This window comes from Ptiloglossa arizonensis, chromosome 6, assembly GCF_051014685.1.
Source record: "Ptiloglossa arizonensis isolate GNS036 chromosome 6, iyPtiAriz1_principal, whole genome shotgun sequence".
In the NCBI taxonomy this organism is placed as follows: Eukaryota; Metazoa; Arthropoda; class Insecta; order Hymenoptera; family Colletidae; genus Ptiloglossa; species Ptiloglossa arizonensis.
The window spans coordinates 20,928,874-20,955,873 of NC_135053.1; positions in this window are offsets into that span (position 1 = coordinate 20,928,874).

A 27,000-nucleotide genomic window follows, 5' to 3' on the forward strand; every position below is an offset into this window, starting at 1 on the left:
AACGGACAGCCACGGGGCGAGGTCCGCGAACGAACAAGAAGAGAAACGAACGCGGTAACTCGCGTGAACCGCGTAGGCCGCCTAACGAGCTCCGTGCGCTGGAAGACGTCGTGTACGACGTTCCTCGCCTGGTGCTCTCGTTAACCGTGCCCACGGAGGCCCAACGGTGCAAACCTGCGTGTGCACACCGCGCTACGGGGCCCTCACTCGCAAGCACCACCACCACCACCACCACCACCCCCCACCCTTTCTCGCTGCACGTTAAAGAGTGACTTAATCACCGGCTCGCATCTGCGGCCCACCGTGAAAAAATCACCCGTTAAAGGTCGCGGGGGCCTCGCGATCACCCCAAGAGACCACGCTACGATCTAACCGCGATCTAACCCTCGCGAGACGAGGTGTCGAGGGGTAGGTGAGATTTCAAGGGGGAGATTTCGAAACGTGGAATCGGGGGACGAAGAGTTTTTTGGGGGTTTTAGGTTTTGATTAAGAGAGTTAGAATTTTAAGAGTTGCGTTGAAGGGATGGTTCTTGGAAAGGGGGATATTGTTTGGGAGGAAATTTTTATGGAGGGAGGGAAGTGAGGAATTTTTTAGTACTTAAGTTTTTGGTTGAGGTTGGAATTTGGAGAGTTGAAGGGATGGTTCTTGGAAAGGGGGATATTGTTGTTTGGAAGGAAATTTTTATGGAGGGAGGGATGTGAAGAATTTTTTAGTAGTTAAGTTTTTGGTTGAGGTTGGAATTTGAAGAGTTGGGATGAAGGGATGGTTCTTCGAAAGGGGGATATTTTTGTCTTGAAGGAAATTTTTATGGAGAGAGGGAAGTGGAGAGTTTTTTGGAAGTTATGTTTTTGGGTAAGGTTAGAGAATTCGAAGTGGATGTTATGTTGGAGGGATGGTTCTTTGAATGGGGGATATTTTTGTCTCATAGGAAATTTTTATGAAGAGAGGAAGGTGAAGAGTTTTTTGGGAATTAGTTTTTTTGTAAAGATTAAAATTTGAAATGAATTTTGCAATGGAGGGAAGGTTCTTCAAACGGGGGATATTCTTGTCTGATAGAAAATTTTTATGGAGAGGGGGGTGAAGAATCTTTTGAGAATTAGTTTTCTTTTTAAAGTTAGAATTTGAATTACGTTCTGCATTGGATTGGAGAAGGCTTATCGAGGGGGGGGGGGGGGGTTATTCTTCTTTAGAAGGAAATTTTTATGGAGAGAGGGGTGTAAAGGATTTTTTAAGAAGTAGTTGTTTTGTAAAAGTTAGAATTTGAAGTAAGTTTATCATTGGATGAGAGAAGGTTTATCAAAGGGGGGATATTCTTCTCCAGAAGGAAATTTTTATGGAGAAGGAGAGGTGAAGAATCTTTTGTGAATTAGATTTTTTGTAAAGATTAAAATTTGAAGTGGGTTTTGCAATGGAGGGAAGGTTCTTCGAAGGGAAGATATTTTCCTCTGGAAGGAAACTTTTAAGAAGGGATGGGGGTTGAAGAATGTTCCAGAAATAGTTTTTTTTGTTAAGGGTTAGAATTTTTAGGCTTTGCATTGGAGTTGAAGAAGATTACTTGAAGAGGATGAGGAATATTCTTATCTACAGGGAAATTTTGAAGAAGGAATGGGGGTTCAAGAATGTTCCAGAAGTAATTTTTAGGCTTTGTTTTGGGGGTAGAGAAGATTATTTGAAGAGCGTAAGAAATATTCTTGTCTGGAGGGAAATTTTGAAGAAGGAATGGGGTATGAAGAATGTTTCAAAAGTAATTTTTTAATAACGATTAAAATTTCGAGTAGGTTTCGTTATTTAAAGGTGTTGAGGAATATTTTTATCTGGAGAAAAATTTTGAAGAAGATTTGGGGGATGAGTATTCCAGGAGTAATTATTTGATAAAAGTTAGAATTTTAAGGCTTTGCTTGGGGGAGGAGATTATTTAAAGAGTGTAGAATATTTTTGTCTAGAGGAAAATTTTGAAGTTGAAATGGGGGATGAAAAGTGTTCCAGAAGTAATTTTTTGATAAAAGTTAGAACTTTTAGAGTTTACCTTGGTGAATAGAGAATAAATTCTAGATTATTTTAGACTATCTAGAGAATAATTTCTATAATTTCCAGAAATTATTTTTCGTTAACAATAAAAATTCTTAGACCTCGCGTTAGAGACAGAGAAAATCATTCGAAAAGAAGCAAGAAATATTTTTATCCAGATAGAAATTTTGAACTTTGAAGAATTATTTTTTCAATGAAAATTGCAATTTGAATTATTACCCTACGCTTTGCGTTAGAAGACTATAAAAGTAGCTATCGAAGAAAGTAACAAATAAACGAAAAACCAACTATATTACTAAAAGTGTCATTTCTAAAACTCCCCAACACATATAAAAAAAAATATCCAATTCCTCACAATTATCATCAATATCCTTTATCGACAAAATTGATCCTTACGATTCACAATATAAATTACTCTCCCAACGAGAGCAAACCATTCAAGAAACTCTGCAATTCCTCAAAAGAACTAACCATCTTCCAAAATTCCCTTTTGCAACCCCATCTACAATCTACATCACTCAACCTCTACATCAATCCAAAACTAACAATTCCCTAAAATATCGAATATTTCCGCTCTACAATCTAACCAAACATCAAGAAAATCCTCCATCGCGAAAAACTATAACACGAGTCAACAAAAGGGTATCCACTTCGCGCCAGATTCCCAAATCGTTCCTCGATACGTGCACCACAACAGATATGCGCAATCTTAGACACAAGTGCATTCGTCGCTTCAAAGAACCATTCTGCATCGAGATCCACGTATCGAGCACACCGCGTAGCGTACCGGTCGCGCCTCGTAGATCGAGACCGGTTTCGGTAAGACGATCGCGTTTCGTCAAACAGTCGGTTTCCACCGCGTCAGGAAGCCAGGAAACCGTTCCCCCGATTCCATCTATTGAACGTCCTCCATCGTTACCGGTCTCGAACAATACGTACGCGAAAGAACTTGGAATTCCGTCGACGACGACGACGAGGACTCGGGCCTCGCCGAGTTCGGTCTTTGATAAATTGATTCCAGGTGTAAGAGTGTCCCCGTCCTCGCGAATGCGCGTTTCCAGCCGAGTAACGATGCCGGTCGGTCATTGTCTCAGGTATTATCGAGACGGGCATCTCTCGACGCCTCTTCCAGTTGCGGGGGCGAACGGGACTGTCTTCCTCCGTTTTTCTCTTTTCCTTTTTCTTTTTCTTTCTTTCTCTCCCCCTCTCTTTTTCATTTTCTCTCTTTTTTCTCTCATTTTATCCCCTATCCGTTCCGCCTTTCGTTCTCTCGTCTCTCGGTGGACGCGAGTCAACCTCGAGGAACGAAACGAACGCGAGAAGAAAAGGGCTCTCCTTCCGACCTTACCTATTCTTTCAAGTCGTGGAAACAGAAGGGGCGCCACCTCGCCAGGTCGACGAAGCGGAAAATTATAAATAATGACGAGCCTTTACACTCGAAACGCTCCCTCTGACCCCTGGCTGAACCATCCGAGGGACGATTACGACAACGACGACCGAGCGACCAGAAGAAAAGATTTCGGAACCCTTTGCAACGAGGACTGCCGATACGTTCGACGAGTATTCGATGTTGGCCAACACGGTGACCGATATACAAACGAACGTCACGTTGACAAGTGGGAATCGGCTTTGATCCGCGAGCGTGTGTCTCGCGAAAGGATCTGCGGTCACGTGTTCGACTTTTTACCAGATTACGGGTTTTTCGGTGTTTTCGATGCAGAGACCATGGAAAATGTGAACTGATGGAAATTGAGACACTAGTGATAGTGTTCGTTAAGATGTTCTCAATGCTTACTCGGTGTTGAATGAAACGGTACTGTAAATAGTTACCTCGAGATTGTGTATAATGTAAAAGGTAGTGTCGAGGGAAGAAAAGAAAGGAAAAATACTGACAAGTTAACGCGTACCTTTGGTACAAGGGTAGCAAATACGATGTATTGACCTAGTGTACCCTGTTAATTAATATAGAAAAAATATAAGAATAAATAATAACAAGTTTACGTGTATCTTTGGTACATAGTACTAAGTACGATATACTGACCTAGTGTACACTGTAAATTAATATAGAAAAAATGTAAGAAAAAATAATAACAAGTTCACGTGTATCCTTGGTACCGAGTACGATGTACTGATCAAGTGTACACTGTAAATTAATATAGAAAAAAATGTAAGAAAAAATAACAAGTTAACGTGTACCCTTGATACCGAGTACAATGTTCTGATCAAGTATACACTGTATTAATATAAACTTAAGAAAAGAGATGCCTAATTAATGTAGACTTAAGAAAAGAAAAATAGAAAATCAGAAGATATACGATTACATAATCACCTCTCAAGAAACAATCTAATTATTATCACCGTGTTGTGATTGTCAAGTGACATTCAGGTCGCAATACAGAATCTCGAAACAGTGGAGAGATCGCGTGAACATCGAACAGAACATATAGTATCCAAACACCTTCATCGCGTTTCAGGTCCATCAACGATGAACCGTTCGTCGAGTTAGCGAGCCATTGTATCCTAACCCCAACCGTAATTTAAACCTCGAAAATGGTCGGTTCTTCGCAGCGACGGTTTATCCACGAGTGGCCTGGCCTCGACGTTGATCGTACAGAATCATTCCAGAGCGTTAATGGCGCCTCGGTAGCTCGTAATGTTTCATAGCGCGGTGTCCCCCGTTCGCCATTTGCAAGGCTAAAATCGCAACAACGTTCGAGACTCGCCCGGTCGTTTTCATAACCGACACCTCTATCGGTGGCTGGCAAGGATCGTCCACTTTCCATCCGGCACAACTCCATCGTCCGTAATCTGCATCCAATCAACGTGCACGGTTTCTACCGGCCGACGCGCACCGTTCGCGATGTGTTCTCCAGCGACGGTGTGACTCGACATATAGAGAAGGATTCATGCCCCGGGTGCCGGGGAGCTCTTTCCACGAACGACCGAGCCGACATCTCCTTAACGATCGACTCGGTGTATCGGCGAGGATAATCGTCGCATCCGGCGCGGAGGACGAGAGACGCGCAAGAGGAGCTGCTGCTGATGCTGCTGCTGCTGTTGTTGCAGCAGGTCTCGTTATCGCGTGGTGGACGACGACGACGACCAGGGGAAGGACGAGGACGACGAAGAAGAAGACGGAGACGTTCCGCGTGTGTGCGTTCCGTGCACGAAACCGTGGAGGTCGAGGACTTTTTTTCGCGCGGCGAAATTGTCTTCGTGGGATTCCTCTCCGTGTAAGAAAAGATTCTTTCGCGAGGGAACCGAGGGGAGGAGACTTCCACGCGATAGAAAGATTAACGTTTCTTTGATTTAGCAATCTAGGCTCCGATAGGTCGGTTGTTGCTCGGATCTTTTGTCAATTTTATCGACTTGGGGTTCAGGATCGGTTGAAACGAAGATGTTTAGGATGTGGACGGTACGCGTTTAGTGTTAACGAGATTGTAAGAGGCACTTGAAGCGAGGACCTCGATATAAGTTTGGCAATCTACCCTACGATTTGGAATTTTTCCTGTTTGGTGTTCACGAATGGTAAAATCGAAGGTGTTGGTATCTGAGATCGTGGAGCGTAGATGGTACGCGTTAAGTGTGAAAAAGGTTGCAAGAGACATTCGTCGCGAGGACCTCGATATAAGTTTAGCAATCTACCCTACGATTTGGAATTTTCCCTCTTTGGTGTTCACGAATGGTAAAAACGAAGGTGTTGGTATCTGAGATCGTGGAGCGTAGATGGTACGCGGTAAGTGTGAAAAAGGTTGCAAGAGACATTCGTCGCGAAGACCTCGATATAAGTTTAGCAATCTATCCTACGATTTGGAATTTTCCCTCTTTGGTGTTCTCGAATAGTAAAATCGAAGGTATTGGTATCTGATTTCGTGGAGCGTAAACAGTACGCGTTAAGTGTGAAAACGATTGCAAGAGACACTCGTCGCGAAGACCTCGATATAAGTTTAGCAATCTACCCTTCGATAATCACTTCTTAGTCGAATTTTTTATCATTTTCCCATATTTAGGGTATGGACGGTACACGTTAAGTGTGAACAAGATTGCAGGAAACACTCCTCGCGAAGACCTCGATATAAGTTTATCAATCTACCTTCCGATGGTCATTTCACTTCCGATAGTCACTTCTTAGTCGAATTTTTTGTCATTTTTCCTCCTTGGTGTACACGATCGATCGAAAGGAAAATGTTGAAGGTGTCCGAGCACGTGGAGCATAGACGATACGCGTTAAATGTGAACAAGATTGCAAGAGACATTCGTCCTGGATACAAATTTCCGCGAGTAAATCCTGTAACGGTTCGTGTAGCTCGGTTTACGCGTTACTTCCATTTCGCACCCGACGACGTCGAGGTATCGCGTTAATTAATCTCGACCACTTAGTGTCGCAGCGTGAACTCGTTCCTCGGATCGTTACGCTTATCTTCGGTTAGCGCTAAGGAGCTTTAGTTTCGGTTAGTATTAACAGCGGGATATCTTGTAACCTCGATTTGATTCGATTCGATTCGAGCTCTCTAAAGCGATCCGGTCGGGCCCCGGTGGCTCGCTGGCCGCATCTGCGCGCCACGAATAATCGCGGCTGCGCGCTGGGGACGTTACACCGGCCGTAATATCGTCGCTTATCAAATCGTGGATGTACGTTGTAGCAGCTGCCCGTAGATGGTCCACGGGACCGTTCCATAAAGCAGTCCTCGTTATTTTCATCGATTATCGAGTGTCCTCGTTGTGCGTAAAAAAAATTTATAAAAAAAGAAATAAAAACGCACCGTCGTTTCTTTCGCCGATTCCGCGCAGATCCCAATGTCGATACAACGGAAACGATCGGCCCCGGCTAATTAGAGACGTCTCTGATCACTGCGGTTCGTATACCCGAGATCTTTCTCGTGCTTTTTAAATTCGAAACGAAACGAGTCCCGTTCGTATTGGGCGTCGCGGATTAAAATTTCTTCCTCGAAATCGCGAGGCGTCCACTCGGTGACTCGAGGAAACACTGGAGCTGCGATCGTCATTTTTCGATCTGTTTATCCAAATATTAAAAATAGTGATTCATATATTTTGGTCTGTTTATCGAAATATTGCAAAGGTTGCTTTGTCCAAGGTTCCGTCGTTAAAAAATCTGGCTCCATTGTTTCTTTCGTCGATTCCCCGATATCCCGATCCGGATACAACGAACGCGATCGGCTCGTAATATAATTCAGAACATCTCCGATCGCCACGTGTCGTATACCGAAGCTCTTGTTCCCATTTTTTAAATCCAAAATCGAAAGAATCTCGTCCGTATCGACCCACGCGAGCAAGAAATTCCCATTCAAAGTCACGAGGTGTAGACTCGGCCACTGATGGAAACAATGGCGCTGCGATCGCCCCGTGTAACGAAGTATCGCAAATGGTCGCTTCCTCGAAAGTTTCGTCGCGAATTCACGTACGCAACTGATCGAAATCCGGCGCGAACAACGAGAAAAAAGATTCGAGATGGCGACAAACTTCGAAAACGATCGAAATTGTCAACGTTCGTAAACGAACGAGAAAATAACGAAACCGTAGGAAACAGGGTTAACGCGTCGCGAACGAATCCCGAGCATCGTTGCCGCGACGTTCTCTGGGGCTGGTCCGGATGAAAAATTAATGAACGGTCGTAGAGAAATGCCGATCTCTGCGAGACCGGGCCCCGGTGCTGCCGTTGGAAAATAAAAATCCGAGCCGAGGGCCCGTGTCATGTAATCTTAATCGGTAAATGAGACATAACCAGTTCGAGGGCGGTGTTTGTGTCCATTAACCGCATACCCGGCCATTAAGCCGTGCCCATAAAGGTCTCCGAAACCTCGGCGTGTTTCCTCGAAACCAGAGACCGAGCGAAACATGCTCGAAGAGGTAGAAGACCGCGTCGACGAGGAGCTGCGCCGAGGAAAGGGAGAACGCGGTCGACGGAGATACAGCTTCACCGCGCGATGTTCGCAGTAACCGGACCCGATACGCGCGGATCCGATCGTCCAAAGAAATATTTCGAGGCTCACCGTGACCCTGACGTCGGAATAAATATCGGCCAGCTGTTACCGACCGGTCCGGACGGGACCGAATCTTTCGAAACGATATCTACGCGCTGCTCGATTTGTCCGTGGACAACGGTTCGCGACAGCTACGAGACCATCGCGAACTCGGAATCGTGGTCCCGGTCGGTGTGCAAACACACCGTTGGAATAGAACCAGAAGACCCCAGCTGAAAGAGGACGTGGAACGTAGCTCCGCGCCGAGAGCAGAAGTCCCGGCGAACGATGTTTCGCATTTATAACCAAAGACGTCGGGAAGCAAGGTCGCGCGGTCCGTGTGCAGCGGGGGTGGGGTGACGGTTACGGAGGGATCGAGAGGGGGTGGACTCGGTCCCCCGAATACACGAGGGGCCCCCGAGACCAGCAGCGTGGCCTGTGCAGCCACTCACCGGTGAGGATGCACACCCTCCCTTCTTCTGGCACTCGCGGTGATCGGACACCGGGAGTATCCGGAGAGGTATTCGAGACTCTTGTAGCCTGTCCTCGGTGGATGGACCACGGTGAGCACGGCGGTGGGTGAGCACCGAGGCGAAGGTGGAGGGAACCGCGGCGCATCAAAAGACGCCGCCACCAGGATATAGGGTTACCGACTCGCCATAGGCCAGGTTATTCCTCCTAATAGCCTGTATTGGGTTAGGACGGCTGTATATAGTAGTTTCGAGCTTGGCCTCTCGATCCCCCGGTCTCCCCGTGTCGCGTCTCCCCCCGACCTCCTCGATCGGCCCTCTTTGCCCTCGGTTGCGAGGATCCGTCCTCTCTGGCCTATCCTCTGTCCCTATGTCCCTCTTCTATTTTCTTGCCTGCTGGGTCCACGCGGTACGTGTGCTCGCGTGAGTGAGAGAGAGAGAGACACACACAGAGCGAAAACCGAGCTTCCCTCCTCCTCTCCGCGTCACCGCTCTACTATACCTACTCCCCTCCTCCATTTGTAGCCGGCGAAGCGTGAGCTGTAGACACGACGCGTCGTCGGCTCGACAATGGACCCTTACGAAAGCGTACACCTACTCGAACAGGGGCCCCGAACCTCGACGCGGCGGCCACGATCCGCGGACGGATTTTAAGGACCGATGGAAACTACGGATCAGGTGATTTTAAAACAGGTGTCGAGAGTCGCGCGCTACTCCAACGACACCGTTCGCCTTTCGTCCTTTGTCGGTGGGACACGGTTCCAACGCGGTACCAACGAGATTTCCGGGGATACGCTGGGTCCTGTTACTCTGCTCCGTGAACAGGACTTCGAACGCCACTTTCTACGGTTCTCGTGGTCAGTAATCGGGGAATATTTCAGAGAGATTCCAGATGGAGCGAATGCCTGGCTAGGGTACCTCGAATCCTAAGATTGTCAACTGATGCTTCGATGGTTGATAATATCGGGAGAGTTTCACTTGGAATAGGTCTCTCTAGGATGGATTCGAATTGTATGGGACTCTCAACGTCAGGAATTGTGAGAAAGTTTACTTTTGGCTCAGTTTTGAAGACTAGCATCGATTGAGTTTCACATTGTGTGATCACATATACCTAGGATAGGTTGTGTTGGACTTTTCTGATCCTAAGATCGTCAACTGATCTACTCTTTGGTAGCTAATACTTGGAATAGGTCTCTCTAGGATGGATTCGGATTGTATGGGACTCTCAACGTCAGGAATTGTGAGAAAGTTTACTTTTGGCTCAGTTTTGAAGACTAGCATCGATTGAGTTTCACGTTGTGCGATCACATATGCCTAGGATAGGTTGTGTTGGACTTTTCTGATGCTAAGATCGTCAACTGATCTACTCTTTGGTAGCTAACACTTGGAATAGTTCTCTCTAGGATGGATTCGAATTGTGTAGGGCTCTCAACGTCAGGAATTGTGAGAAAGTTTACTCTTGGCTCAATTTCGAAGACTATATCTACCTTAACTAGCATCAATTGTAAATTTCACACTGTAGTGATCACGAATGCCTAGACTAGGGTGTCTTGAACATTACTGATCCTAAGATCGCCAACTGAAGCTTCAGTAGCTAATACTATCAGGAGAGTTTGACTTGGAATAGTTCTCTCGTCTAAAATAGATTCAAATCGTACAGGACTCTCACCTACAGTAATTATGAGAAAGTTTACTCTTGGCTCAGTTTCGAAGACTGTATCCGAGTTAACTAGCATCGAATGTGAGTTTCACACTGTAACGATCACGACTAGCCTAGACTAAAGAGCCTTGAGATCATCAACTGAACATATCTACCTTTAGTGACTAACACTACAGAGAGAGTTTGACTAGCAATAATTAGTCCTTGCTTAAATAATTGCAAGGAAGGTTCCTCTTGCTCCATTGTTGCTGTTCAACACAATTCCAGGAGGAACAACACCAGACTCGAGGTGTTGGATACCAAGGCTTTCGTTCCTAACCCCACTGATCGAAGATCACGAACTCTAAAAGTCATCTAACCCCAGTATCCACTACCAGGGGACCTAAAGGATAAGTAGACACAAGTATTTGAAACATCGGAGACACGTACAGAGGTCACTAGTCTACTCGAGGACTAGAGTTGTTGTACTCGAGTCTCTAGCTGTTGCAAGGATCTTGACTCTTGAGTAATTTTTGCTACCAGAGTTTAAACCATTTTCAGCAGAGTAGATGGTTGGTTTCGTAACAGGAGGGAGTTAAAGTTACCAGATGCAACCGGTAAACTTTGCTCTTAGTCGATCTTCCGGGTACTCGACTTCTACCAATTACCAACTACCGCGTAGATCTTGTTATCCGTTCTATCGTGTTTAGCTGGAGCGTGCTCTTGGAGAACAATGTTGGTATGGTTCCTAATAGATGGAAAGTAGCATCGATGCTAAGAAGTCGATCTTTAACCTGTCGATTTTCACCTTGTTCTACACCTACCCTTTCTGTACCCGAGGTGAGGTATTTTAATGAAATTGAAACACCTAACAGTTCTGTCCCCTTTTTTCGTCCTCATCGGGAAGAATGGTGTCCTCGGTATAAATTTTCCTCCAGGTCGTCTCACGTGTGTATAAATATCTTCTCACGCTTTACGTGGAACGTACAGTTGAACGAAAACAGTATTGACCGTTGGCAAAAAAAAAAAAAAAAAAAAAAAAAAACAAATTATTTAATTCTTCCAACTAGAACGCAGTAAGTAGGTTTCATTTAAATTCGACCGGTATCTAATCTTGAATTCTAATTTCGTGTTTTTACTACGTTCACTTTCCATAAAATATTCGTCTCTTTTCTTCCTGCAATTACACGTCTTCTTCCTCCCTTCCTGGCTGTACAACGATATTATGTTCCTTCTAATTATCATCGAAGAGAACCCATACAAAACGAGGTCGAAACGTTTGAATTATACATATGTTTAAACATTCGCGTCGTAACACATCGTTTCTCGAATGTGGATATTTTTTAAAAATTCCGCGTTGTGTAATCTCGCTTAGATACTCCAAACACTCTTGTAACCACTGTGAATATTCAAAAATTTTAATAATAAGAAGAGAAACATTCGTAAGTATTTAAGAAAATTCCACACCGAACAATCTTCCTTTTAAACACTCGTGTAACCACTGTGAGTATTCAAAAATTTAAATAATAAGAAGAGAAACATTTGTAAGTATTTAAGAAAATTCCACATCGAACAATCTTTCTTTTAAACATTCCTGTAACCACTGTGAGTATCCAAAAATTTAAATAATAAGAAAAGAAACGTTCGTAAGTATTTAAGAAAATTCCACATCAAATAATTTTCCCTTTAAATATTTGTGTAACCATTGCAAAAATTCAAAAATTTAAATAATAGAAAGAGAAACATTCATAGATATTTAAGAAAATTCCACATCGAACAATCTTTCCTTTAAACATTCCTGTAACCACTGTGAGTATTCAAAAATTTAAATAATAATAAGAAAAACGTTCGTAAGTATTTAAGAAAATTCCACATCGAACAATCTCCCCTTTAAACACTGGTGTAACCACTGTGAGTATTCAAAAATTTTAATAATAAGAAGAGTTAATAATAAGAGAGTAATAACGTTCGTAAGTATTTAAGAAAATTCCACATCGAACAATCTCCCCTTTAAACATTCCTGTAACCACTGAAAATTCAAAAATTTAAATAATAATAAGAGAAACGTTCCTAGACATTTAAGAAAATTCCACACTGTACAATCTTGCCTCTGTACGTTCGACGTGAAGTCTCCGCGTCTCGTTTACCATTCGCCGCGGTTGTGTTGAGCGATTTCCATTCGGTGGAAAAGGGAAATCGCGAGGAACAGAGGAAACCGGGCGATCGTCGATCGCGTACGATGACGAAACACAGTGACGCCGAATAGGTATTCCCAGCCACCCGCGAGTGACATAAGTCTTTCCCCGTAAACGGCGTTATAAGGCCTACGATGGGACTCGAAGCTAATAAATAGCGTCTCGCGGACCGTAACCGTTCGCTCGCGGCTCACAACCGTGGTACGATCGGGCCTAATACATCTAATGAGCTTAATCTATTTTTGTCCGTCGTGTAAGGGCGCAGCGACAAGACACGGCGCGGTCGATCAATCAGCGGCTTCTATATCGGTAAATAACGCGCCGCGAGCCGAGTTTTCCTCGCTCGACGACGAACCGATGGATCCAACGACTCGCGATTCGCGCTCCCAGTGCGAATCCACGCGTTTCTTTCGCCGCGTCTCGCAAATATTAAACACCGTTAATTGAAACCGGTCGGTTGATTATGACGCACGAGTATCAATTATCGCCGATCCGATCGCGGACACGCGACTTTTTCAACGGAAGAACCGTGTCGCGAAATCTCGGCATCGCGCCCTCGTACAAATCTCTCTACCTGGAGGTATCATTGTCCCGGTGAGGGATTCACACGCAGGATCTTCTCCCAAACCGGTGGATCGTGACTTTCTCACAGGGACGAATTATTCATTTGTCGACTTGGGGAATTTATCGACTATGGATTGCGATGGACCAGCTGTTGAATCTTTTTATTAATGTTTTCGGTTGTTCGGAACGTCATTTCGTTTCTCAAACTGGAGAATATATAATTTAATAAAATGTTTATACGCTCTGAAAGAAACGTGTTTCATTTTTACCAAAAAAATACGAAATTACTTTCCGAACCACACAATAATATTTTTTAATAGATAATTTTCACAAGTTGATAAATATTTGTTGATAAGTGTCATTACATGTTTGTAATGTTATTGTTATTTTGTATGTTCGACCGAGGATTTTGTGATTTTAATCTCTGGTTCCTCCGGGTCTCTTTTGACCCTGGGTGTCTTTCCAAGATCGTATTTCTATGATTAAAACTATAATGATAAATCCCCTCTATAATATTTTTTAATAGACACTTTCCACAAGTTGATAAATATTTGTTGATAAGTGTCATTACATATTTGTAATGTTATTGTTATTTTGTATGTTCGACCGAGGATTTTGTGATTTTAATCTCTGGTTCCTCCGGGTCTCTTTTGACCCGGGGCGTCTTTCCAAGACCGTATTTCTATGATTGAAACTATAATGATAAATCCCCTCTATAATAATTTCTTTATTAGACACTTTTTACAAGTTGTCAGTAAGTATTTGTTAATAAGTGTTATTACATGTTTGTAACGTTAGGATATTTTTGTACGTTCGATCGAGGCTTCTGTTATTTCAACCCCTGGTTCCTTCGGGTCTCTTTTGACCCGAGGCGTCTTTCCAAGATCGTTTTTCTACGATCGAAGCTATAACGATAAATCCCTCTGTAATATATTATTTTCTTTTTGATACTTAATCTGGATATTCCTCTATCTTCTAACTTCTCTTATTACAATACAAAATTAAAAAGTGTTCGTGGGGGACATTTTTGACCCGAAGACTTTCACTGTACGATCGAACGAAGAAACCCTCGAAGGAACGAGTAATCTCACCCCGTGTCGCGACATACTGCCCAATGATAGTTACAAACGCTCGTTCGTACAAAATCGAACACTCTTCACACCTCACGAAGATACACCGCGTCCCTTTGAACAGTTCCGAGCATCTCCGTGAACGAAGAATAGCGTACGAACCACTCCCGAGACCCACAAACCCTCTTTCTCTATTTATACAAATTTCGCGAGAAGGAAACATTTCTCCAAAGTGGCGCGCAACTCCCGAGAGGTTCAACCCCTGAATCAGAATCCTCGCCGGTACTCGCGCCGCTTGTCCGGATATGTAAAAAATCGCAACGATTCGCTAATGGAAGCTCGCGTTTGTCTATTTATCGCAACCGGGGAGAGCCATTAAGATAGACTCAGTGATTCACGATCCAAAGTCGTTCGACCTCGGGGCTTCCACCGCGGGGTCCCGGCTCGATCCGTGTGCTCCCTTCGTGGCCGTGTGGAAACGCGGAGGTGAGCGCCGGATTCACGCTCGCTCGCGGAAAGTTTCACGCCGATTCCAGAAACGGATTTCACGGAGACCACGATCCCGTGTGGACGATCTAAATTTAAAGCTCGGTGGAGCGCGCGGGACGTTCGATTTCACGGTGGTCCCGACCTGGAATTAGTCGAACAATTCAACCGGGCTACACGGTTCGCGCTTCCTCGGCGTCAGCCCCGGATAAATTAAAGTCGGCCCGTAGGACACGAGGAGGGAAGAGTTCGGTCGCGCCTCTCCTCCGTCGGGGCCCACCGGTCGTTGTGTTAGAATGACGGATCCCTCCGAGGGGCCATTTAGTCTACAGATACCGATCTCGATGGTGGCACCGGGTTCTCCTCTCTCTCCTATCGGCGGAATCTCGGCCGACGAAGGATGCGAACGCCTTGATGCGAACCGCCGCGACGACCGTTTCTTTCGTACGCGCGGGAACGAGGCGTCCTCGACCTCGAATACGCACGGAAAACTCCAACGGTGACGATTACGATTCCAACGACTCGGTGACCATTCAAGTACGAGTAACCCTGTATCGAGGGACGAAACATTTTTCAAAGGGTCTCGATTGTGGTGGAACGTTTAGATGCAGAAGATAACGAAGAAGTTCGCGTAACAATTAACCGTTGACTGGTACGGCGGTTACTTCGTCGCGTGTACGATTCACTGGGGTCTGGCAGGCACTTTGCCAGTTATTGGTTAAAGAATCTCTTAATATTCATGATTCGAAACATTCCTTCGATCGTTCGATTGGAGAGACAATCGGAGCTGCGATTTTTCGTCTTTTCTCTAGCCTACGCGATCGCTTTAACAACTCGCGGTGGGAGATGCGTGATGTACCGTGTGAGTTGCAACTCGATCGTGCAACTCGGCGGGAAACGCTTGTTCGGTTGAAAGATAACGGCGTCGCCGATTCTCGAAAGGGAAAATATTCAATGATTCCTCAGCTAAAGAATGCCTTAATATCCGTGATTCGAAAAATTCCTTCGATCATTCGATTGGAGGGACAATGGGAACTGCGATTTTCCGTCTTTTTTCTAGCTTACGCGATCGGTTTGACAACTCGCGGTGGAAGACGCGTGATTTACCGTGTGAGTTGCAACTCGATCGTGCAACTCGGCGGGAAACGTTCGTTCGGTTGAAAAATAACAGCGTCGCCGATTCTCGAAAGGGAAAATATTCAACGATTCCTCGCACGGGTCTCGTCAACACCGGTTTCGACCGTGATACGGAAGGCAGGAATGTCCGGGGCGGAGGAGGGTGGCCCCGTAAGTTGTCCTCGTAGGTGCTTACACGTTCGTTGGCGCGGGTAAGAGGTAAGAAGGGCTGGTTAGCTTTGTTACCTTCGCAGAAGCATGGAATAGAAGGTGGGGAGATATTAGCGAGACAAATAGCTCGGTGCGAGCACAGCGCGCGCGTGCGTGTAGGTGTACCGTCCAAAGAGCATTGTACACGCTCGTGTGTGTACATATATATGTACACGTACGTATCTATACATACATATATATGTATATAATCGCGGAGACGCGTGTTGGGTACGGATTGGTACGGCACGTAGGGCTAGCAGGAGGCTCCCGTGTACTATAACCGAGTAACCAAGTGAGCGCAGTATGCTTGTACGCGGCTCATGGCAGCTACTATGCGAATAAGCGGAGCTTAGTCCCGCGTATTAGCATATGAGCACCGCCTAATTAACGCCCCGACCGCCGCCTCCGACGCCGGGGCATTAAATAATGTAAACCTGGAACCTCGCCATTGTCTTACCTAAAGCCGTGCGTAAAACTCGGGTTAAGTCTCGGGGAATCGTTACCAGATTTCCTACCGGTCCCCGGCTAATCCTTCTCTCAAGGGCCCCTCCCCCCCGGTTCCTGGATAAATAAGAATTTACTCCGATTAATTCCGTACCCCTGACACGACCCCCGTCCAATTACCATTCCTGGATCGTTCGACTCTACGTTCAACTTTAACCCAAAACTTGCAAGATAGGTCCCCACGGGAATTTTCTTACAGTCAAATATTCAATTTACTCAGTTTCTTAATTAGAATAAGTCGATTAACATAGGGACACTTCTCCGATTATATTGTACGATTCTACAATTCTACGACAGCGTTACAATAGTATATACTGTCCATCCGTAAGAAGAAGGCCAACGAGTGTTAACATGGAGATGTGGAGCGATCATAGCACACGTTACAAGTCACTGGTAGATCATTTCCACCATCCTTGACCGATAACGACAATGCGACCAACATCAAGGGAGCTAGACTCTAGCCTAAAGCAGAGATACAAACACTCGTTGACCTTCTGCTCGCGCACGGACAGTCCTCGTCAGGTGTGAACGCGTACACTCTTCCAAAATAGCCTTTCATCGTTACATCGTAAACTCCAACAACTAAGTTATCCTAAACCCATCGTCAAGCTACAGCTTCGGTATTCTGCTCGCTCTAGAAACGAATACTCGATCTTCGATCGTCAAAGGGTCAAGAACCTCTGGAAAACCTATCCAATACGAATAATTCCTCATCGTGGAAAATTCGATCCATAGGATTCGTAACCCCCTCGAAGGGGTACCGTATTACCAGTTCCTTGGAGGGACTCCGTCGATTTTGAAAGTTCGTGGCGGGGCGTCGGCGAAGCTGGCCACGGCGGCGGCATATTGTCAGGCGATAAAACGAAGCTGGCAGAAGGCGGTGGGAATAAATTTATGAATGCTGGAACCCAAGAGGCTGGCTGCATTCCACGCGGCCTGTGCTCGACACACTGAATTGTCGCTCTCATTAGCGACTCGGCCCGGTTCTCTTTCTCCACCGTTCGCCTGTTTCTCTCTTCGCTCGTTGTTCCCTCCGCCTCCTACCGGGCCCCTGGTGTGTCCTCTCGCCCTTTCGTCCCCCACGTCACGCACCGTCCCGCTCCAACCACGCGTTGTCCCTCTCCGTCGCTCCTTTTTGTCGCGGCTCGGCTCCGATGTTCGCAGCCTCCCTGTCGTCCCTTTGGCCCGACAACCGATTGATATGCGTCGCGCGGCCTTTCGAGTCCATTTCCAGAACCGCGCTAATCTCGCCCGCTTTAATGAATTTTAATCGAGACGAGAGAGCGAGGGCAACAGAGAGAGAGAGATATCGATACCGCGATCGCGAGCAGGTCCCGGTTCGACGTGTTAATTGGCTTTCCCCGCGCGATCTGGGACCCGCGTGGGCGGATCATCCCGGTAAATATGAGATCGTAAACGTCGCGGGACCCCGCGACAAGACGAGAGGGAGGCGCGCGCGCGCGCGCGCGAGCCAAGGGCCTGTCTGTGGACCGTGTTTCTCGGACCAATTTAGGAGGGACGAGTGTCGATACGCGTCTACATTTTAACTTCGAGCACCGTGATTAGGTTTCGAACGTTTATCCTCGACTACGTTTTTTTCAACTGGAACGATTCGGAGATGAGAGGCTTTTTTTACTTCGAGAACTCCTTGTTTTTGGGAGGGGAGGGGATAAGGGTGTTTAAGTTTGTACGCTTTCTCTTTGGTTGTTGAGTTACCAAGAGTGGGTACCAGGTTGTTCAATAGGTTTTGTCGTTCGATAAAACTTATTGGTATAGTACTAGGTTGAACAGGGCTACATTGAACAGTTGTAGGTTGAAAAGTACTAGGTTGAACAGTAGTAGGTTGAAAAGTACTAGGTTGAACAGTAGTAGGTTGAAAAGTACTAGGTTGAACAGTAGTAGGTTGAAAAGTACAAAGTTGAACAGTACCAAGTTGAACAGTAGTAGGTAGAAGAGTACTAGGTTAGAGAGTACTACATTGAACAGTATAATACTAGGTTAAACAGTACTACATTGAGCAGTATAGTACTACGTTAAACAGTATAGTACTAGGTTGAACAGTAGTAGGTTGAAAAGTACTAAGTTGAACAGTAGTAGGTTCAAAAGTACTAGGTTGAACAGTAGTAGGTTGAAAAGTACTAAGTTGAACAGTACCAAGTTGAACAGTAGTAGGTAGAAGAGTACTAGGTTAAAGAGTACTACATTGAACAGTATAATACTAGGTTAAACAGTACTACATTGAGCAGTATAGTACTACGTTAAACAGTATAGTACTAGGTTGAACAGTAGTAGGTTGAAAAGTACTAAGTTGAACAGTAGTAGGTTGAAAAGTACTAGGTTGAACAGTAGTAAGTTGAAAAGTACTAAGTTGAACAGTAGTAGGTTGAAAAGTATTAGGTTAGACAGTACTACATTGAATAGTATAATACTAGGTTAAACAGTACTGCATTGAGCAGTATAGTACTAGATTGAACAGTACTACATTGAACAGTACTACAATGAACAGTATAGTGCTAGGTTGAACAGTACTACATTGAGCAGTATAGTACTAGATTGAACAGTACTACATTGAACAGTACTAGGTTGAACAGTACTACATTGAACAGTACTAGGTTGAACAGTACTACAATGAACAGTATAGTACTACAATCGATGCAATTTTTCCACATTCGATGTATTTTTCTCGAATCGGAAATGTGGGCAATACTCCAAATTTATCCCCTATTGTAAAAGCAATTCTCTTTTACCGGTCGATTCTCTTCTTTATAAATTTAAAAATTCTTAAAGAAGGGTCAACATGGAATTAATTTCTTTAAAAATTATTATAATCGAGTAGCCTGTGGCAAGATAGATCAACATGGAATTAACTTCTTGCAAAACAATTATAATGGAGTAGGCAGCAATAAGATGGACCAACACGAATTTAACTTCTCTTAAAATAATTATAATAGAGTAGCCTGTACTAAGATGGACCACCACAGAATCAACTCATTTCAGAAACTCCATTACAATCCTCCAGTCAATAGTAAGATAACCCAGAATTTCTACTAAAGAAATGATAAGCAGGTAGGTGAACACTGTAAATGTTTCCATCGGTCTCCGCGAGACTCACTTCTCCCTCCCGGTGGAAGCCCCACGAGTTTCGTTAAAATTGGATCGGGAAGTAACGCCCCGTGGCGACGAACGATCATTGGACGTTCGTTCGTTCGTTCGTTCGAGGGTAGCGCGAAAACGCGTGCCCCGGGCGCGGATAATCCGCGAACCGCGGGACGAGAACGCGGCGGGGCCGAATTCCGTGTAAAAGCGCGTACCAGCGTACAAAAAAGCCCCAACGTGGTTGTCCGGCTATAATTCATACGCGACCGTGGAAGTGTATTGCGCCGGTGTACACGTTCCGCGCGGCGGCCAGACAATGGCAGAGATTGCACCGTCGATGGTTTTCCATGTACGGTGGCTCCGTGACGCGAAACATTCTGCGCGTGCCTCGCCGCGTACTGTTTCGCTCGCCTGGCACGGCTCGCCGTCTCTAAATTGTCCCGCGAGCCCCGTCGCGTTTCCAAAGATTTGCAGCGATCCGACGCGATGCCGCGCGGCCGCGTCATCGATAAATTTCGCCCCGTCCTCGTATCTCGTACGAGTTTTTATCAAGCGCGGCAATACTTTCGTTAACGGGGCCCGCGGAGTGGTTGCGTGACGCGTCGCGGGAGCGGATTTCGAACGCGACAAGCCAACCGTACCATCCTACGTCGATTGATAATAAATAACCGGGGGGATACAACGAGGTAACGACAACCGTCGGGGAGGGAACACGCCGAGTTATTCGGGGTTGGAGCGCGATCGGTACCGCTCGGGTCCGCGACGACCCACGATTCCATCGAGACTCGAGTACGTGGTGTCTCCTGGACGATGGTATTTGTTTCATTTTATTTTATTTTTTTTCTATTTTCTGTGTTTTATCGTAGATTGGTGGTTTCTTGTTTTAGGGGCACTTTGTATGTTTTGTGGAAGAATTTCTTTTTTTTTAAGGGTAGATTTTTTTGGGAAAGTTCCTTTTTTTTAAAGGGCGATCTGGATGTGTTTTCTGGAAGAGTTTCTTTTTTTTTAAGAGTATGTTTATTTGAGAAAGTTTCTCTGTTTTAAAGGGCGATCTGGATGTGTTTTCTGGAGGAGTTTCTTTTTTTTTAAGGGTAGGTATTTTTTGGGAAAGTACCTCTTTCTTAAAGGGCGATCTGGATGTGTTTTCTGGAAGAGTTTCTTTTGTTTTTTAAGGGTAGATTTTTTTGGGAAAGTTCCTCTTTTTTAAAGGGCGATCTGGATGTGTTTTCTGGAAGAGTTTCTTTTTTTTTAAGAGTATGTTTATTTGAGAAAGTTTCTCTGTTTTAAAGGGCGATCTGGATGTATTTTCTGGAAGAGTTTCTTTTTTTTTAAGAGTATGTTTATTTGAGAAAGTTTCTCTGTTTTAAAGGGCGATCTGGATGTGTTTTCTGGAAGAGTTTCTTTTGTTTTTAAGGGTAGATTTTTTTGGGAAAGTTCCTCTTTTTTAAAGGGCGATTTGGATGTATTTTCTGGAGGAGTTTCTTTTCTTTTTAAGGGGATGGTTTTTTGGGAAAATTTCTATTTCTTAAAGGGCGATTTGGATGTGTTTTCTGGAAGAGTTTCTTTTTTTTTAAGGGTATGTTTTCTTTGAGAAGGTTTCTATTTTTTAAAGGGCCATCTGGATGTGTTTTCTGGAAGAGTTTCATTTTCTTTTAAGGGTATGTTTTTTTGGGAAAGTTCCTTTTTTTAAAGGGCGATCTGGATGTGTTTCCTGGAGGAATTTCTTTTTTTTTTAAGGGTAGGTTTTGTTGAGAAAGTTCCTTATTTTTAAAGGGCAATCTGGATGTTTTTTTCTGAAGAAGTTTCTTTTTTTTTAAGAGTATGTTTATTTGGAAAAGTTTCTCTGTTTTAAAGGGCGATCTGGATGTGTTTTCTGGAAGAGTTTCTTTTGTTTTTTAAGAGTAGATTTTTTTGGGAAAGTTCCTTTTTTTTAAAGGGCGATCTGGATGTGTTTCCTGGAAGAGTTTCTTTTTTTTTAAGGGTAGGTTCTTTTGGGAAAGTTTCTACTTTTTAAAGGGAGATCTGGATGCTTTCTGGCAGAGATTTTTTTGGGGGGTACTTTTTATGTAAAAGACGACAATGATGGTCGATTGATCCTAGATAATGTATCGATGGAAAATTTCCACAATCAAAATTCAACTATTCGAAAACATGATTCTAGAAAATAGAGAGTCGAGAAGTGTTGAAAACTTTGAAAACGCGAACGAAGAATAAGAAACGAAGAATTATAAAAAAATTCGCTCTTATTTTAGGGGTACTCTGTATATTTCATGGAAGAGTTTCTTTTCTTTTTAAGGGTGACCTGTGTGTTTTTTTTGGAAAAGTTCCTCTTTTTAAAAGGGCGATCTGGATGCTTTCTGGAAGAGTGTTTTTCTTTGGGTACTTTTTATGTAAAAGACAAAAATGATAGTCGATTGATCCTAAATAATATATCGACGGTAAATTTCCACGCTGAAAATTCAACTATTCAAAAACATGATTCTAGAAAAGTTTCTACAAAAGTTTCTAGAAAATAGGGAATCGAGAAGTATTGAAAATTTCGAAAACACAAACGAAGAATAAGAAACAAATCGATCAAAAAGTATAGGGTTGTTCTGAAAGTAATTTCGTTCTCCAAAATGGAAACTATAAAATTTAACAAAATGCTAATACACTCTAAAAAAATCGTCTTTCATTTTCACCAAAAAAAAAAAAAAAAAACCAATCGACTGTCTCAACAACGCAATAACAAACGGTAAATATTGAACAGTCGATACAAGAGAGAATAGTTTCTCATACATTCGCGGTACAACCTGTCCAGTTTCCCCAAAAGCGAAGGAACACGGTACGACCCGAACCTATCGTAAGACGAAAATCTCGGCGGGCGAGACCTCGTCCTGTCCCCCGTTGTTTTCAGCGAATATGCAAATATCGGGCAGCGGGTATATACCGGGGCACATTGTGTCCAGGCTACTTGAAAAAACAGCCGTGTACAAACCAGTTCCGGTGGAAGGTCTACGTGCGTGCACACACCTGTGCCGGCGTCCGTGGCGATAAAACTTTCGCTCGATAAGTTCCGGCGTTAACGCCGTTACGTATTCGACGACTGCTCGAATAAATACGAGGAGACCACCGATACGCGCTCTCGCGGCTTACCGTGGCGCTTTAATAAACGCGAAAAAATCGCCCGGTGAGTTATCCGCCCGGTCTCGAACAACGCGATCGAGATCGGCCCGAAGAATGCACGATGAATAGAGTCGTTCACCGAGCGGCAATATCGGTTCGAACAACCGCGGGACTGTTCGCGAGAGAGACTCGAAATTGAACGTGGAACGAGTGGCTTGTTCGCGGAGTTATTCGGTGGGTCGAAACGGTGAAACGAAGCCGCGACGGACAGCTTTCGCTCCTCGAGACGCGAGAACTACAATGGGGGATTCGTTTGAAAGGAGTGGAGAGTCAAAGGATTAGCGATCGAGACGTTTTCTCTACCTTGAGGACGATTTTCGAGAGTTTCGAGACTCTTCGAACTTACGTGGGTAGAGATCGTTCGAGTTTGACAAGTAATCGGGTGACGTTACTTTTTTTAGTATCGTATGTATAAATGTCTCGATTTTTGTGGTAATTGGGCTCGAGTCGGGACAGGAACCACGCAGATGCGGTGTTCGGGGGACTCGTAATCCCTCGAGTGTGCAATTAAGCCCAATCATCGAACTTGGTGAGGAACGCGGAAAGAGGAGATTAATACTGGAGATACGGTCTTGGTCGATGAACGTTCGCTGATTTTCTTACACTGAGGAGATTTCGAAGTGCACGTATAGCGAGACTTTGATGCTACGATGGGAGTGGAATTGATCGTGGGAGAGGTGTCTTTGATGAAGTACTCGAAGGATCGAACGATATTAAGTATATCTACGTCAAAACTTGAGTTAGGTGTAGTGGTGGGCGGCCAAAATGGCACACAGAAGAATCGATTGATGATTTGAACCCAAGTGTACTTGGAGTGTAGCTAGACACACTCATTATTCTTTGATTGGAGGTTTTAACTCAAGTGTATTTCAAAAGTAGACCTAGAGACACTGATTGTCTTTCGATCGAAGATTAGAACCTAAGTGTATTATGGAATTAGATTTGGACACACTGATTGTCCTTCGATTGAAGATGAGAACCTAAGTGTATTTGAACACTAGACCTAGATACACTGATTGTCTTTCGATCGAAGATTAGAACCCAAGTGTATTTGAACACTAAATCTAAATACACTAATTGTCCTTCGATTGAAGATTAGAACCTAAGTGTATTATGGAACTAGACCTAGACACACTAATAGTTCTTCAATCAAAGATCGGAATCCAAGTCTACTTGTACACTAGACCTGAATACACTGATCTTCCTTCGATCGAAGATTCGAACCTAATTGTACTTGGACACTAGACGTAGACATATTGATCGTCCTTCGATCAAAGATTTAAACCCAAGTATACTTGGAGACGAGACCTAGACACACTGATTGTCCTTCGATCGAAGATTGAACTCTAAGTGTACTAGGACACTAAACCTAGGCACACAGTTACCTATCGAAATCGACCACAGGAGAGGTGTCATCCACATGGAAGATTCAATCATGCGTCCAAGCAAGACCTAGACACACTGTCTAAAATGGACCACAGAAGAATCATTTGTGTGAACTATTTTTAATTTTCTCCGATCGAAGATTTGAACCAAAGTGTACTTCAAAACTAGACCTAAACATACTAATTGTCCTATTGAAGATCAGAACCCAAGTGTACTATGAAACTAGACCTAGACCTAGATACACTGACTGTCCTTCGATTGAAGATTAGAACCCAAGTGTACTATGAAACTAGACCTAGATACACTGACTGTCCTTCGATTGAAGATTAGAACCCAAGTATACTTGAACACTAGATCTAGACACACTGATTGTCCTTCGATCGAAAATTATTACCCAAATGTAGGTAGACTAGACCTAGACACACTGATTGTCTAAAATGGGCCACAGAAAAATCGAAACTGTTTTTAATTTTCTCTGATCCAACATTCTAACCGAAGTGTACTCCAAAACTAGACCTAAACACACTGATCATCCTTCTATCGAAGATTCAAATCCAAGTGTACTTAAAAACTAGACCTAGACACACTGATTATCTAAAATGAACCACAGAAAAATCTATCGAATAGAATTAAACTATGTTTAATTTCCTCCGATCAAACATTCTAACCCAAGTGTACTCCAAAACTAGACCTAAGCACACTGATCATCCTTCTATAAAAAATTCGAATCCAAGTGTACTTCAAAACTAGAACTAGACACTCTGATTATCTAAAACGCACCACAGAAAAATCTATCAAGTAGAATTAAACTATGTTTAATTTCCTCCGATCAAATATTCCAACCCAAGTGTACTCCAAAACTACACTCAGCCACAGTTCTTGTCCTTTGACCAAACATCGGAACCCAATCTTTCGAAGATTGTAACTTCTACCTCGAAACCTATACTATACCTGGACCCCCATTTACCCACAGAAAAATCTATCGAATAGAATTAAACTATGTTTAATTTCCTCCGATCAAATATTCCAACCCAAGTGTACTCCAAAACTACACTCAGCCACAGTTCTTGTCTATCAACCAAACATCAGAACCCAATCTTTCGAAGATTGTAACTTCTACCTCGAAACCTATACTAGACCTGGACCCCTAGTTACCCATAGAAATCGTCCACAGAAGAGTCACCCACAATGTAATATTCGATCACCCATCGAAGCAAGAGGCCAGACCTAACCCAGACCTAACCCAGACCTAACCCACAATATAATATTCGATCACCCCTCGAAGCAAGAGGCCAGACCTAACCCAGACCTAACCCAGACCTAACCCACAATATAATATTCGATCACCCCTCGAAGCAAGAGGCCAGACCTAACCCAGACCTAACCCAGACCTAACCCACAATATAATATTCGATCACCCCTCGAAGCAAGAGGCCAGACCTAACCCACAATATAATATTCGATCACCCCTCGAAGCAAGAGGCCAGACCTAACCCAGACCTAACCCACAATATAATATTCGATCACCCCTCGAAGCAAGAGGCCAGACCTAACCCAGACCTAACCCACAATATAATATTCGATCACCCCTCGAAGCAAGAGGCCAGACCTAACCCAGACCTAACCCACAATATAATATTCGATCACCCCTCGAAGCAAGAGGCCAGACCTAACCCAGACCTAACCCACAATATAATATTCGATCACCCCTCGAAGCAAGAGGCCAGACCTAACCCAACCTAACCCAGACCAAACCCAGACCTAACCCACAATATAATATTCGATGACCCCTCAGAACCCATCGATGTTGGAAAAATCCGTGCACGGAAGAAACGTAGCCGGCACGCGTGTACCGCGATACGGTCTCGAATTTGGCAACGCGGTGAACCTTGGCCGGGGACGTGGCGCAACCTCGCTAAACGAGGAGGGACACTTCCTTCGCAGCGGCGAACATCGAATACCTAATCGTACGCCACGTCGACACGGTCCTCCTCGTCGTTCTCGCGCTGGTAGGTGCCAGCGCGCGTTAATGACGCGTGTGTATTAAAAACGCGGCCGACTTAAAATAAACGGGGCCTGGGAGAGCGTAGCGCTTCCACGGTGATTGATGAGGGAACTCGACGCTTCTCTCTCCGCTCCGGCGACCCCTTTGGAGCACCGATTCCGCGCCGGGTAGGAGACAGAACCGACTAAATCCTACGCGGGCACGTCGGGAACGGATACCTCGACGATTTGTGCTCGCCTCGTTTGCGCGACGGATGCACAAAGCGAGGCGACATCGCGCCGAATCGGCCTCGTTCTTCCTTTTGCGCCGTGAGGAGATCACAGGGCCTGGTGAGTCACTTGGCTGAAAAGTGAGACCGGTTTCGCGAAACCGTGTTACTTTGTTTTATAATTGCGAGCCGAGATCCAACGTGGCTCTACCCGAGATGTCCGATTCCTACGTTCCCCGAGCTTCTACGTGTACGTCGGATCTGAACGGTGATCGCGTACCCTTGCTCACGGTCGACCATCTAAACCTCGATTAGACGGAACGGTTCCCGTCTGATTTACGCAAGACGATTCAACCAGAGATTAGATACCAGAACGAGCCGAATTGTAGCCGAAAATCTCACCGTTTCGTCTAACGTTGCGATCTACGCGATCCTCGACGATTGGGACCGTATCTCGTGGAACTACGTAACCGATTGTCTGGTCACTTTGCGTTTGCAGAATGTAGATACGTTGTTTGGTAATATTGTGATCGCAGAATCAGTGATCCAGAAGAAGTGTCCGCAGAAGAAGTGTCCACAGAAGAAGTGTCCGCAGAAGAAGTAATCAAATCGTAAACATTGGAAAGAAAATTCACCAAAGATACTCACCGATATTAATAAGAACCGAAATGGTCAATCGTAATGTCATAATTTGATTATTTACCAACCAGAGGTTTCTATACCTCCACTTGAACCATTTCATTACAAATTTGTTACAGTGGAGATCTTTATAACAGAACGGTTATTTTATCTGTGGAATATTCAGCTATATTCGACTCGATCGATCCACCAATCACCATTACTATTGTTCCACGTAAATTCGACTTAGAAACGGAT